The sequence below is a fragment of the Anolis sagrei genome, chromosome 5 (genome assembly GCF_037176765.1).
Source record: "Anolis sagrei isolate rAnoSag1 chromosome 5, rAnoSag1.mat, whole genome shotgun sequence".
NCBI lineage: Eukaryota > Metazoa > Chordata > Lepidosauria > Squamata > Dactyloidae > Anolis > Anolis sagrei.
Window position 1 is genome coordinate 135,456,838 of NC_090025.1, and position 14,969 is coordinate 135,471,806.

Sequence of the window (14,969 nt, forward strand, 5' to 3'; positions counted from 1 at the left end):
TCCAGCGGATATTGGCAATTTGGTCTCTCGTTCCTCTGCCTTTTCTAAACCCAGCTTGAACATCTGGCAACTCTCGCTCCATGTAATCTCTGGAAGAACTGGATTTTGTTTCTACCCCAATCCAACCCCAGATTTTCTCTCAGGGGATGGTATCCAGCATCACCAACCCCCATTTCCCACAAAAATCTTACCTGAGGGGCCTGCTGGCAGCCCCCCCCCCCCTTCACTCCCACTTTCTGATGTGTCTTTTTTGTGTGGCAGGAGTATTCCGCTGGCAGGCCCCACAGGTAAGTTTTTTTAGGGGCCCAAAGAACAGGATGGCTGTGGGGATTAGCAGTCCCAGAAGTCAGTCCCCACAGGGCCCACACCTGGAAAGATCCAGACCTTAGCTTAAGGTCTGGCTCTTTCCAGGCATTTTATTAATTCAGAGCAAACTGGGAAATTCCACTTTTCTCCCAATTAATTCATTTTACCTGAGGTGTCATTTGGACATCTACGGTAAAACCAAGACAGGTTCCAGTATATGCCTGGAAGGGTCCTGAGTCTCTTGCTTTGCCTACCTTATCCTCCAGAAATGAATAGTTGTATGTAATATAAACACAAGAGAAGTGAGATCAGTGCGCTTCAAACATATGTATGAACACACAAGAGCTACATGGACAGTGGGGATGATTACTTGCATATAATCCCCATTCCCTGAATGCCCCCATACACTTGACAACATTAGAGATTTTTATCTCTTGAATGTGAAAGTCTACGGAGGGATATTTCCCACTATTGTAGAGCTCCTGCAATCATATACCCTATAAGGGAGAACTCTTTATAATATATTCTTTGTGCAATCTTTTATAAACTTTATTCATGTGTGAAGACATTGTGGAAGCAATGTTGTAATTTGCCTCAAGCCGTGAGGAGCTGTGGATAAGAAATACATTTACTACTACTACTACTACTACTACTACTATTTTCATATCCTCATCCTCACAATTTATTTAGATCTCTCCATGTTCTGGCAAACACTTAAACAAAGCTACAGAGAACAAAAATCTGTAAAAGTACATAATGGCATAAGGAACTAGCACTCAAACAAAGCTGTGTGCCCATATTGATAGGGTTTTCCATTTCTGGTGGGCAGTCTTTGGTGAAAAAGCTATTAGGACCAGTTAGGTCAGGTGTCCAAGTGATCAGGTTCGATTAGAAAAGTGTTTCTCAAACTTTGCTCCTCCAGGTGTTTTGGACTTCAGCTTCCAGAAATCCCCACCAGTTTACCAGCTGTTAGGAGTTGTGAGAGCTGAAGGAGCACAGTTTGAGAAACACTGGATTAGAAGATGAGAGAAATTAATGGAAGGTGCAGATTACGTTGGAAGCAGTAGACAAACACTAAAGGAGCCAAGGGCAAGAAAAGTACCCCACAGGCAATGGTCTTCAAAAGACTGCAGCTGAAGCTCTTAAGATGTATGTGGCAAGGTCCTGGAAGACAAATAAACAATGAAATACAATGTAAGTTAGACTTTAGTGCTCTGTAGACTAGGTTTTGCTCATCTGGGACCCTTGAGATATTTTGAATGAGAGCCTCCATCTTCCAATCTAGTATGGCCATTAGCCAGGGATAATAGGTTGTACTTTAAAAGATCTAGGCTCATCAGCTGCTGAAAGAGGTTACTGCAGAGTGACAGTCTCAGGATCAGATGTACAAAAGGAGAGAATATTTGCCAAATCCTTGAGCAAATGCATAAAATTTACTGAGCAAATAACCTGCAATAATTTTCTAACCATTTTTACACATGTGTTGTGGGGCAGCCACAGCTGCTTCTATGTGGTACCATAATTGCCTAATTTGATGCCTCTGACATTTTATATACTAGTGGTTATGGAAATGTGGCCTTCCACATGTTGTTGGACTGTAGCTTTCATCAGCCATAGTCAACATATCCAATTATGTGGGGTGATGGAAGCTGTAGTCCAACATTTTTTCCATTTACACTCAGACATCTCTTTTCATGGAGGTCCTAAATAGTGCTTGCTTTCCGTCTATTTCATGTAATATTTCCCAAGAATTCAATATTCATTATAATAACTATGCTTTGTTTTTTCAGGTTAGATGTGACATTCTGAAAAAAATGGGTCTGGCATTTACATGTAATCATTTTTGAGTGCATTCTTTGTGGTGATTTGAAGATATAACATAAAGATATTTGACATAACAGTATCCACTCCTAAAATAATAATATAGTTTGAAGCTGAAATTAGCTGAACTTACTGTTTTCTTGGAGCCATTTTACAGCGTTTTAAGTATATAGTAATTAATCATGTTTTCATTTTCTTTCAGATACACTAACCTCTGAGAAACCAAGTGATTAAGAAGAGGTGAGACTTGGGCTGTCCTGGCTTACTCTACCTGTACATTAAACAAAGGTAAACTTTTTTTCAGCTCCTAGGAAAAAGCCAGTTTGAGAATTATTATTTCATAGATATATTGTATTAGAAAACAGGTGATCTTTTTCAAGAGTTTATTTGAGGAGGGCAGGTGCAGTTTAGCATAACATATTTGTGTTAACTGAATGCAGGACTGGATATTGTGGTTGATGTTCCTGTGTACATCAATGTCAGTAGTGGGTCTGTGGGGACCAACTTCCGGGTTCGTGTGCTTCGACACGGGGGGTGAGTACCCACAGCCATCCCACATTCCAGAGACAGGGCCCCACACTGCTCTGAGCGGCATGAGAGCTTTATTAAACTGTTGAATCAAAACTAAAATCTAGTGTTTATGGTCAATTGGTGTTTTAAAAGCAATAATGTTAGTTACTTCCCATTTAAGTATAGCTAGCTATGTCGGAACATATTGGCCAGAATCCAGTATCGCCCTCTATGTAACATAACTTTACATCTAACTACATCGAAGAAGTGTTGCTGAATGGCAAAGGCAGTAAAGATACATCAACATGAGTTATAAATGTTACTTTAAATGATTTTAAAGTAGATACAATTGATTTTAGTGTTGCATATATTTATAGTTATTTTATGTTCCGGCATGGATCGCTTGCCATATATATGCCTTGAGTCCCCTTCAGGGTGAAAAGGGTGGAATATAAATATTTCAAATAAATAATAAAATATCAATCCCCTTCTCCAGTATGCTATTACATATTGGTGTCCTGATTTGCATCAATGTACATCTATTACTTTTTGAATGTAACATTTTAAGCTCTGGGCTTTTTCCATCCGAGCTTACTTGTCTGAACGTATCTCCCTCTATGAACCATCTCAAAGGTTAAGATCATCCAGGGAGTTCTTGCTCTCAGTCCCACCTCCCTTGCAGGTGCAACTGGTGAGGATGAAAGATGTGGCCTTCTCAGTGATGGCTCCTCAGCTATGGAACTCCCCAACAAAATTAGATGAGTGCCCTCCCTCCCAGCCTTCAGGAAAAAAAAGTAAAAATTTGGCTATGGGACCAAGCCTTTGGGCAGTAAGCAATACAAATAATGATCAGGGATTATGTGCAATTGATATTTAATACTTGGAATGCCCTAGACTACAATTTTTGGATTATATGGTTTTAACATTTATATTAATATATTTTTAACTCCACACTGTAATGTTCAAAAGTTGTTACGTTTTAATGATCCAATTGATAGTTATATGTTATTATTGTTGTTTTATGCTAGGTTTTATATGTATGTGAGGCATTAAATTTTGCCATAAATATGTTGGAAACTGCTTCCAGTGTCCCCTCCCCCTCAGGGTGAAAAAGCAGTATACAAGTTAAATAAATAAATATTATCCATATTGGAGAATAAAGGCGCTCATTTTTTATTTTTCAGAATTATTGATAATGGAGAGAAATTACTTATGCAAAAGCAGGATCGCTTACTATTTATGTGCAACAAGTGTCCCATTGGAAATTCAGTCTCTCTCACCCAACCTTCCAATGCACAAATAGTTTACACAATTCCCAATTTGAAAAAAGTAACCTGTGTATTTTGGAAGCAACACTATGAACAGAAGCACATACAATTTTGTTTATACAAGCCATCCTGAATGGTATGTGCTATGGTGTAAGTTATATATTTCTTCATAAATAAACTCAATAAATGACACTTGTTGGAGATCAGCCTGAAACTCCTGAGGCTGATGGGTTCACTGATGATTTAGAGAGGATTGTGGGATTGCCTGTAGGATTTCCTGGGGCTTTACGTGATGAAGATTCAAGTCAGGGGAATGATGCTTCTTTCTCTCTGAGAAATCTGATTTGGAAAGTCCAGGACTTCCAAGGTCACTCAGAGGAGCCAGAAACTACAGCTGGAAAAAGGGAGTCGAGTGAAGAGATAAGTGATACAGAAGGTTCTCAGGAGAAAACACCTATAGTTACGGAAATCAACAAAGGTCTTCATTTACCGATCAGAGTAGACAATAGACATCGTTCATGTGGGAAAGTTGGGGGAAGATTTAGTGGGAAAAACATGACTTCATGGGTGCCTATTCATTAGCAAGTTGTTTACCTAAGAGTTAGTTCAGGCAACACAGTGTTCAAGTGTGAAGCTAGGCCTGAGTTCTCTGCTTCTTGTCTCAAGTTGAGCCTTGGTTTTGGATTTAAGTTTCCTGGAAATTTTCTATGTTCTTGTCTTTATATTCCTGCTCAAATTTTACTAAGTATATTTTTGCTTTGGAGTTATGCTATACTTTTGATTTTTTGGCTATTCCTGGACTGTTTTGCCTTGGGATCTGATTAAGACATTTGGATTATTGTTTGATTATCACCTATTGCTAACCCTTTTTTGGATTATACATCTTCTTTCTTTATTCCTAATTTTTCGTATACTTCATGTGTTTTTACTATAAACTGTTTGCTTATACTCTGGACTCTAGTGTGGTGCTGTGGTCATAGGTGTTTCCAGACCTGGGGTGCAGCAACACCAATGTATTTTGGAAGTCTCTCATCAAAAAAGAGGGAAAGTAAGACTATATCATGTTCTTTTAATAATGTTCCATACCTGTTTCATGATTGTGGTTTCTTTTATTCTTTTACTACCAACTGTATGTTAGTATGATAGCAAGATGGCATTAAACACAAAACATTAAGAAGAAAGAGGAGGAGGAATTATTCCACAGACGCATTGTAATTTCTACGTGTGCACAGGATTTTGTGGCTAAGGAACATAAATACTTAAGTAATTTCAAGCTCAATGATTTCAATTACTCACATTTTATACTCCGAAGCTTATGGACTGAAGCCTTTTCTTAACAGAAGATAACAGGTGTATCCAGACTAGTTAACCAATATTATAGAGTATGACAAATATTGGGAAAGGAATCCTTGGCATATTGTGCCAGCTTTCCAAACTGTGAAGAACTTATAGTTATTATTATAATAAATTCAATAATAATTTTAATCATAGTTTGATCATTAGCATTTCTATTATGTTGAAAGGTTCCTCTTTTTAAATTGGGGAAAATAAACTCAAAGCACATATTTTGAAGCAAACATTGAATTGTGCATAGCCATCCACATTTGCTAAACAAGCACAAAATGAATAGTAACTGTAGAAATTTACATTATTTCAAAATCAGTTAATCATTGAGCACTGAAAGGTTAGCTTTAGGTTACAACACATGTAGTCAACTCACCCACCTGTAATGGTCATTCTATCTGGGAATTATAATCCCAAAAAGCAATTACTTAAACCTTTGGATAACCAATTGACCAGGAGATCTTTTATGACTATCAGACAATTAAAAATTGTTGTTGTACTCCAGACTAATTTATAAAGAAGCATAGATGTAAACATAAGAGCCCAAACAATGGGTACTGAATGTCTAGCTTTATCACTTTATGATATTTATGAACTCAGTATTTTCAATACATTTGGAAGCCGTCAATTAAAACTTTTTATAGGAATGCTTGTAGACAGAAATAATTAAAGGATTTTTCTTATATTCTTACCCTCAGATATTAAGCCTCACTAGCCATCAAAAGCCTTCAGGAACCTTATAATGGACCATTTCCTTTTAGTCTTGTCTCCTAGTATTTGGGTTTTGTTCCCAGAGGAAATCCTTTAATAGCTTTTCAGAGCTGAGAATTAATTTCTTTAAAGCTTGTAAAAGCAAAGTACTTTGAGGTCTTGGTTTCCCATGCCAAACTGCCACTCTAAAATGCTATTTACTTAATGTGGCTGCATGAATAATTATTTGCTCTCTGTAGATTGGCTCAAAACAACTGCAAAAAATTGAGAAAGAGTGGAGTTTCTCTGCTGCGGAAGATCAGTTTGCTTATTTCTAAATGGGTCAAAAAGACAAAAAGACTAGAGAACTTCCCAAGAATATGAGAGAAAAACATGGCAGATGGAAGAAGTTTTAAATGCCACAAAATTGTCCAAGCAGCTCATAGTTAAGCACTCCCCAAGCAACTCATAGTGCAGGTATAAAGGATTTGAAGGAGAAAAAGGAAAAGGAAACCTTTACTGTAAGGGGGGGGGGGGGGTGTCACATCCCACCTGCTGACACCAGTATACAGGAATGGAAGGAACCTTACAGCGTCACACACTGTTACAGATCAATCCCGCCTCTGCCACATGTATAAAAGAATCTTTACCCGGTATCAAAGCTCTACACAGGGTGTGTATATATATATATATATGATGTTGTAATGTGTGTGGTCTGGTTGGTTTATTTGCTGCCACCACCTAAGCCGCCTTAGGATTTTAAAGTGATCCTCTGAGGTAAATTTTTCCCTGCCAACCCAGCTCTCCCTTAGCTCCCAAAGATGACTGTGATGTTAGGATGTTAAAGACACTAGAATTATCTCCACAGGAATGAATAACAATTGAGACTTCTTTAAAAGTTGAATAGAGAAAAGATTTATTTATAAGAACAAGCAAACAACTGACTTCTTTGATGAGGCGCAAAAGCTTAACTTGTTACTAAGGTACAATATTCTTGATGGTTCCTTTAAACAGTTACTTGACCTAACTAATAGCAAAATTCCTCACTCTACAGTAACGAAGTAGCAGTGAGTCCCAGACTAACCTCCTCAGGCTGTCTTCAGAGCAATTAGCTCACTCTAATCAGAGTACTCTACAGCTAATCTACTCCACCCAGAGAGCAAACCACTTATTTTAACACCCACAAGTAAACCAGGAGGCTACTTGACCCTTCTGGCCAATAATGCAGCCTTGCATGCCACAAATGCTCTCTATCAGAAAAACCTAGTCTCCAAAGTACCTCTTCTCTCTTCTGTTCTCAAATCTCAACTCCTCTTCTCTCTTAGAAGCTGACACTTTTTCCCTCCCAGGACTTGGCTCCTCCCATCTGCCCTAGCAGTCTGGGGGGAGCCTCGGCTTGCCTCGGCTTGCTTGCCTCGCTGCCGGGCGATCCCCTTCCCAAAGGGGCCGGGCCCTTGAGCCTCGGCTAGCCCCTCTCGTTCCTGCTCCACCCAGCCACCAGGTGCGCAAGCAGAGCCGGCGCTCAATTGTTCTCTGCATTTGATCCCTTCCCCATGACCGGCTCCCTTTCCCGATCCCCCGGCGCTCTACCCGCCTCCTCTCCTCTCCCCAATCTGCGGGTGGACCAAGGGGCAGAGCCGCCACGCCTGGCCCACTTCGGGTCCGGAGGTGTGTCTGAGGACCCCAGCGTGCGCACCAAAAGTCGCCTCTTCTCCTGACTTTCTCTTCAGTCAAGAGAGAGAGAGAGGTATCTCCCACCTCCGCTCCCTCCTTTGTTTTTGCGCCTACCTTCAGGAAAGGTGGGCATCTCCACCTCTCTCTCTCTCTCTCTCTCTCTCTCTCTCTTGGTCCCAATGGCTGAGGAGAAAAGTCAGGAGAAGAGGTGACTTTTGGTGCACACGCCGGCGTCTTCAGGCTTGCCTCCGGACCCAAAGCGGGCCAGGCAAGGGAGCAAGTGCGGCAAGTGTAGTTACTGGGATGTATAGTTCACCTACAATCAAAGAGCATTCTGAACTCCACCAGTGATGGAATTGAACCAAATATGGCACACAGAACTCCCATGACAAACAGAAAATATATATCAATGATTGGGAGGGGGGGCAAAATACTGTTTGCTTACCGTTGAAAATTGCCTAGGGCCGCCTCTGGTTAGACCTGCAGTAAAATAGTATCTGAAGAAGCCCAAAGATGCAGGAGGACACTCACTCCTTCTCCCCCAGCCCCCCATTTACACCCTAAAACTTACTTAAAAGGTTCCTGGCAGTCATGAAGTCTCTCCTTGTGTCTTCCTGGCAGGAAAAAATGATGTGTCAGGAGACTGGGGGGGGGGCAAGTTTTAGGGGATAAATTGGGGTGATTTCATGCTATCCTGATAGCATATAGTCACCCCAGGAGGAAAATCCTGGGGTTGTGGGAGGAGATCAGCACTAGAACCCACGCCAAAGTGGGTTACTTTAACCCATTTCACCACGTGTTTTAGTCATGCCTGGAAGCACCTTTAGACTGCAAAGTGAGATTAGGAACAGTCTGAAATTTATGGACTGCGGGCTATGGAAGCATGTGTGCAGATAATATAGGATGGGTCAATTGTCTGTCTACTCCAGAGACATGTGAGAGGAATAGAGCATCCTTTGGGTCAATCATACCTTTCCAATCTCCACTAATATATCCATATTTTGACATGTGTGAGGAGAGGCTCTGTATGTTGACTAACCACCTGTGCAAGGAAGATCGTGCTTCAGCCAGTATCCACCCTTGGTTTTTCATATGAATGCCTGAAAAGTTCATTCTAATCTATGCCAAATGTGTGAGGTGGTGGGACCATGCCTATCAGGTATAGTAAATGGTGGAGCTAGCACACTTAGTAAGCTAAACATATTGCCTTCTTGAAATTTGTGATGATTGAATTCCCAAAGAAAATAAAAATATAAAATATAATCCAGATTTTAGAGAAAAGCTTTCTACCATGCTGTAATCAGACCATGTAATCAAAGACCTTGTTGTGTGGCATCAGCATCACAATGACCTTCCACACAAGCCAGATAACCTCCCAGTTTGATCTTGAATCTACCCGGGATATTGCTGCCAGCCAGTTCTCCCCCCCCCCCCTTTTTACAGGCTAAAAACAGGCATGGGCAAGCTTTTTTGCCTTGTAGGGCTGGTCAGAAGGGCTGCGCCAGGAGGGAGGATGTCTGTGCACACGCTGGTCAAGGTGGGTTTGGGAGGGGGAAGGCCCAGGAGAGGGCGGGGCAAGTAGGGGCAGAGCAGGGCCTGGGTCATCTTCAGGTTGTCCTCCCGGTATAATGACAGGGTTACTCACCCCATCCTTATGCCAGGAGAAAGGTGAGATATGCAGAGGCTGCCCGATCCTCCTCCCCCAATCCTCGGGCTGTCCTCTTTGTATTATGCCGGGAGGAAGGCAAGATGTGTGGTGGCTGAGAGTGCTCTCAGCTACTGTGTGCCTTCCTTCCCCCAACTTTTTGGCATAAGAACGTGGCAGGCCGCCATGTCCTTATACCAAGAGGGCAGGGAAAATGAGGAAGGCCTGAAGTAAGTGCCCAGAGGGCTATATCCGGCCCCCAGGCCTTAGTTTGCCCATGCTATCTTAGAGGCAGGACAGGAGGTTTACAAATGACAGAGGGAAATCCTTGCTACCAAAGTCCTGCAACCAGAGGCATGTCTCTAAGATAAGTTTTAGCATAAAATGGGAGGCAAGAGGGGAGGGCCACTGTCATACTGCTCCCCCAGGCTATTAGAGCCTGAAGAAGTGGAATGTCTGTGGGAACTGACCCTTGGGATCATTTTGGAAGGTCTGCACCTTCCCAGATATTTTTTTAACCTGGAGTAAATTTAGAAGTGTCCGACGTGTGATCCAATATAACAGCTCTCAGAGTGTCTGCCGTGGACTCATCTTGTTGTGTTTCAAATAATAATAATAACAACAACAACAACAACAACAACAACAACAATAATAGAAACATTGTTCCTCCACTGCCCCCGTCTATTGTGAGGACTGTAGTTAAATTCAGAATGAATGAGGAAACCTAAGAGGTCTGGGCAAGCCCTGAGTCCATTAATCGCCTGGAATCTCCCTTGTGTGCTTTATGGGTTGAAGGAAGAATTCCTGCTTTGCTGATCTCTGCATAGGTCAAGATGGGGAGTACCATTTTATAAATTCATATTTCGTTAATTTTGCAAATTTTCCCACTGGAACCCACTAAATTAACATTAAATACTAAGAAGAAGTAATGAGTAGGAACTCCTTATGCAATTCTCAAATTAAAATATCTGTATTTGCAACATGGAATGATGCTGTGTTAACTTAAGCAGCATCACGGTGCATGCATTATTCATTTCTCCTCCATTAATATTAATATGGTATTTATATAATGCACTTTGAAACTTGAACGGATTTGTTCATTGGAGAAAATAGTGATGGAGAACTGAATGGTATTGCATTTTTCTTCGCAGCTGCAGTGCTTATGAGGAAAGGAAAGTGCCAAGACTTACAGTGAGATACTGTAATAATTCTTTCAGTTGTTTCATTTGGTGATGCTATCTTTGTAAAAATAATGTACTTTTCATAGGAAATTTAGGGGAAAAAACCCTTAAATTGTCTCCAAAAAATCAGAAAGGGGGAGTGTTTAGATGTATAGTACATGAGATAACTTGATATATTCCATCTCATACAAGCACTGTTTCTAGCAGGTGGAAGTTTTTTCTCTTCGCTGCTACATTGCATGATGAGTGACACAGTGGCCTTCCAAATATCAGCATAGCATTAGCGTTAGAAACGTTACAATTGAAAAGCTTTATTTTTATTTTTATTTTTTTTTTGTTTAGATAACCTTGCTTTTTACCCTGAAGTTTTCCAGGACTTTGTGGCATGTGGGAGGCCTCTGAAGTAGCACTGTATCATTGTGGAGTTGGGGGAAGAAATAAGGTGGTGATTAGGACAGGTTTAGAGGAGATGATCCGGGCAGGGTAGTAACTTGATTATTCCCAGCAGAAATTGGTTCTTTCCCAGTTCGTATTTTAAGTTTGCTAGTATGGTCAACATTTTATTTTGTTTAAGAAGATCCATGTGTGCACATAGTTGCATATTAGTATTAGTTTGCCCTACTGAACAGGAAATACATATATTTGCATGCATTGGGAGAGGGGAGTTGAGTGGCCACAACCATGTGACCAAAAATAAAATTGCGGAAAATTGAGGATTTTATTTATGAAAGAAACTAAATGTTCTAAATACACGAAGCCTTTTATCCATGCAAAATGTTCTTATAAATAACCATATGCTATCTTCTCTCAATGGAATAGCACTCAGTTGTTTTTCTTAGTTCATCTCTAATGCCTTTGCGACTACAGGGATAATATTTCTACCTCTGGAGCCTAATATATGCATGATTGTTTATGAAACAGGTTCACTACATGGAAAAAATCTGCCTTGATTAAATTTCATTAATTTACAAAATGCAGGTTCAGCCCATTTCTTACCATACGGAGAATTGCTGTTGATACACATTGTGCTACCAACAAGAATTCAAACACAAGGGCAAAGCTCATAAAGAATCAATGGGGTTCAGTCAAGCAAAATTGCTGCTTCAAAACCAGAACAGGGTCAGAATATATGAGTGGGTAGACACATACACACACACACACATACACACAATATGTGAAATGCATTTCTGAATTCAGATAACCTCTGTAATTTAGGATCCAGTTTTCAGTGCAGAGTCAATGTTTGACCTCTCCAATGGGTGACAGTCATTTTTTTGCTTGGGCCAGCATGACAGAAATTGGATGTGTCTGTTTTTCTCCCATTTGTGTTACATTCACTGGAGTTGGGGCGCAGGATCCCTATGAAAGTGGAAAAAATACAAATAAAATATACTATTTTTTTAACCAGAGAGAACAACTCTCTAGGAATCACTAGATGCTCCAGTGCAGAAAATTGACCAAAGAGTCACAGTGGAGGACGACCTGGAGATTTTTATATAGAGCATATTAATCAAGCCCATGAATAATTAAAAACCATAAATGTTAAATGTGTTGCGCTGACTGTATTTTCTACTGACCTTAAATCCTAGATTCTTTTACACATAGGCACTGGAAAATCTTAAACAGAATTCCTTAAAGTATATGATATATTTTTGGTAACTCAGAAATTACTTTGTGGTGTGTTGGGATGACTTTCAAATTGGTTTTTATTTATACAGCAGATTCTACTCTATACAACATTGCACGCTGTTACAGAGGGCCTTGGTGACTCTGAGGAGACACTTTCTTGGCTGGAGCTGCAGCAGGATCAAAAGTAGATGGTTACTACAGCATTCCCATGGCTGGAATGGGCTGTGGCAGGAGGAGATTGTATTTAAAATACAGTTCTTAATTAAATTTCATCTTATTTTTGATTAATTTGATTTAGTGTAGAAATGCACTAGTGATTTTTTGCAGCTCTGTCTAAACTGGGCTCTATTTGACCCCAATATTTGATTAGTAAAATGATTTTCATTATCATAGAGAGGTTAAGCTGGTGAGGGTTTGGTCATCAGCCAGAAAATCTAGATGAGATTGCAAAACAGGTCTGTGCTTGGGGAAAGGATTTCTTGTCCTTGATAATGAATCAAAATATGACAGCACTGCCTGTTTTAAAACATCAAATGGATAGGTCATAAATGACAGTGCTGTCAATGTGTGTTTTTTTAGTATTCTGCTATCCCTGAATTAAAGGAAGTTATTTAACATTTATTATATTTGTTGATTAATCCTAACAATGGTAAAAGACTAGTACAGTGTTTGCTAAGTGTGACAGATGTAGCTCCAATAGGTACATGGAAAGCTCTATGGACATATATGAATTGGGGATGTTGATCTCACAGCCAGTAGGAAACAGAAGTAGGTTATACTGAAGTAGCTTGGATCCAAATCCCCTTTGCTCAATTTGTGTGCTCATCCATGGATGAGGCCTGCAAACAGACCCATCCTGCTGTTGATGTAATAGCTTTTCCACTCAGCAACACATATGAGAGAAAAAAAACTACAGAAGAGAAAGAAGGCAAACTTCTCCTATTCACAAGTTGGACTCAAAAAGCAGTGCTTCCTCTAATATGGAATCTCTCCTATCACCCCCATTTTAGGCTTTATAAAGCTGATTTAATTTGTAAATTTTCATGTTAGGTGGTAATGCAGAAAGAATGGCATTGATGTTATGATGAAATATATGTACTCTAACTGTTGAACTGCCAATGTCTGTTATGGAATTTGTGCACTGCCACACATTTTTGAAGAGTAAGCAGATTCATATACTTGCTTGATTCAATAATACCATCAGTCTGGCATCAGTAGCTCTGTTTTTCAAATGCTCAGTGGTTTTTTTGTATTTTACATGGTCTAGTAAAATTGTACAGCTTTGCTGCTTCACTAGAATGTTGATGACTAGCAGCAATTTCTAAAGCCATCTGAAAGAATGAATAGTGTAATGTCAGTGCTAGGATGGCAAAGGAAGAGAGATTTAAATGTGTCTGGTTTCCAAAATGATAGATATTCATGTGGGTTTTTTGACTTTTACAATTTTGGAATGCAATCTTTGCTGTCCAACTGTGTAAGAAGTGTGATTTAAGAACTATATTTCAGCTTAAAATTACAAAATACTGATAGCTATTCCTTTGTCAGTGCATTCATTAAATTATGAAATGTTACCAAAACCAGTCAAACTGCTGCAAATATTTTGAAATATAATTGCCAAACATTTGTTCACTAAACATCTACTGAAAATTAATATGTCTTTACAGGATTGAAGCACATGCTTGATGAGCTAAAGTTTTGTGAGCAGAAGATTTAATAAAAGCTATTTTTTTAAAAAAAAATATTCTAACAGTACTTCACTTTTGTTATCTATATATCTCCTCAAAAACCAATATTGCCAAAGCTGATTCCCTACTCTGACATGTGAATAATGCACATGGAGACCTGTCAATCTTAGCTCACCCAACTCCCTTCTTTGTTCCTTCAATTTATTTTCTGTTCAAGAAACAGAGTCCTACTCCTTCATGTGGCCATTGCCACCATTAACAATAGATTATACCACTAGAACATGGTCAGTTTTTCCAGAATAATTAAGATTACAGCCACATAAAATAAGTTTCAATAGGACATAATGAGCTGTGTACGTTTGGAATTCTCAGCAAGTGAAATCCCCCAGTTTTATTTTATTCTCTCTGAATTATACTTTTGTAAAAGCAAAAAGTGCATACTCTCTCCCTGGAAGACAAGCGAGAGGGGACTTCATATTTTATATGCATGGGGTCCTAACATCTGGGAAGAAAATGAAGCAGGTCCTCACACAGCATCCACAGTTCAGAAAGCAATCCAGATCAATGGTAGGGCAGGTAAGCAGCAAGGTGGATGGGGTCAGACAACATTTTAATTTATCCTTAGAAGGAGGAAGGAAAGGTCAGTGGCACCTGAGAGATCTCAGAATGATGAAAATATAGGAGCTGACAGGCAGAAAAGTGAAGAGGGGGGAGAGTGAGGATATTCAGCAACAAAGAAGAGAGTCACAGAATAAAGATGATTGGAATGTGAAGGGAGGCAGTTAAAGTATGGAATATTTTCCTCAAATTGAAAATCATTTATTTATTTATTTATTTGCTTTACTTCTGTACCGCCTTTCTCAGCCAAAATGGCGACTCAAGGCGGTTTACATAGTAAAGATCAACACAATAACAACAAGAAGGCAGTTAAAAAACACATTATACAAAACATCAGGTCAACAATCATAATCCTAAATATATGCCTCAGCAAACATCAGCAAACAACAAATCATGAATGAATTGTGTTCATTGCTCTGTCAAGAATTCTGAATATTTTACTCTTCAGTTTTTTACTGGACAAAAACAACAATAGTTAAATATGAAGAATAACCAAAAAGGAAAAATGTACCGTGGTATTTAATTTTTTAATTTTTATTTTAGGTGTGTGTGTGTGTAATAGATCTACCTTTCAGTCGGCTAGGCCGAAGCCTGCCTA

General features: G+C 39.6%; 1 protein-coding gene across 24 annotated transcripts in view; it reads left to right on the plus strand.

Annotated features, from left to right (window-relative positions):
- The window catches only part of NRCAM (neuronal cell adhesion molecule), a 174,681-nt gene that overhangs the window by 72,714 nt on the left and 86,998 nt on the right, over positions 1-14,969 (plus strand). For all 24 annotated transcript variants that reach the window (XR_009631600.2, XM_060777603.2, XM_060777608.2 and 21 more), the window contains exon 2: positions 2,330-2,415. The gene's annotated coding sequence lies outside the window, so the exon portion shown is untranslated. The remainder of the gene's footprint in view (positions 1-2,329; positions 2,416-14,969) is intronic.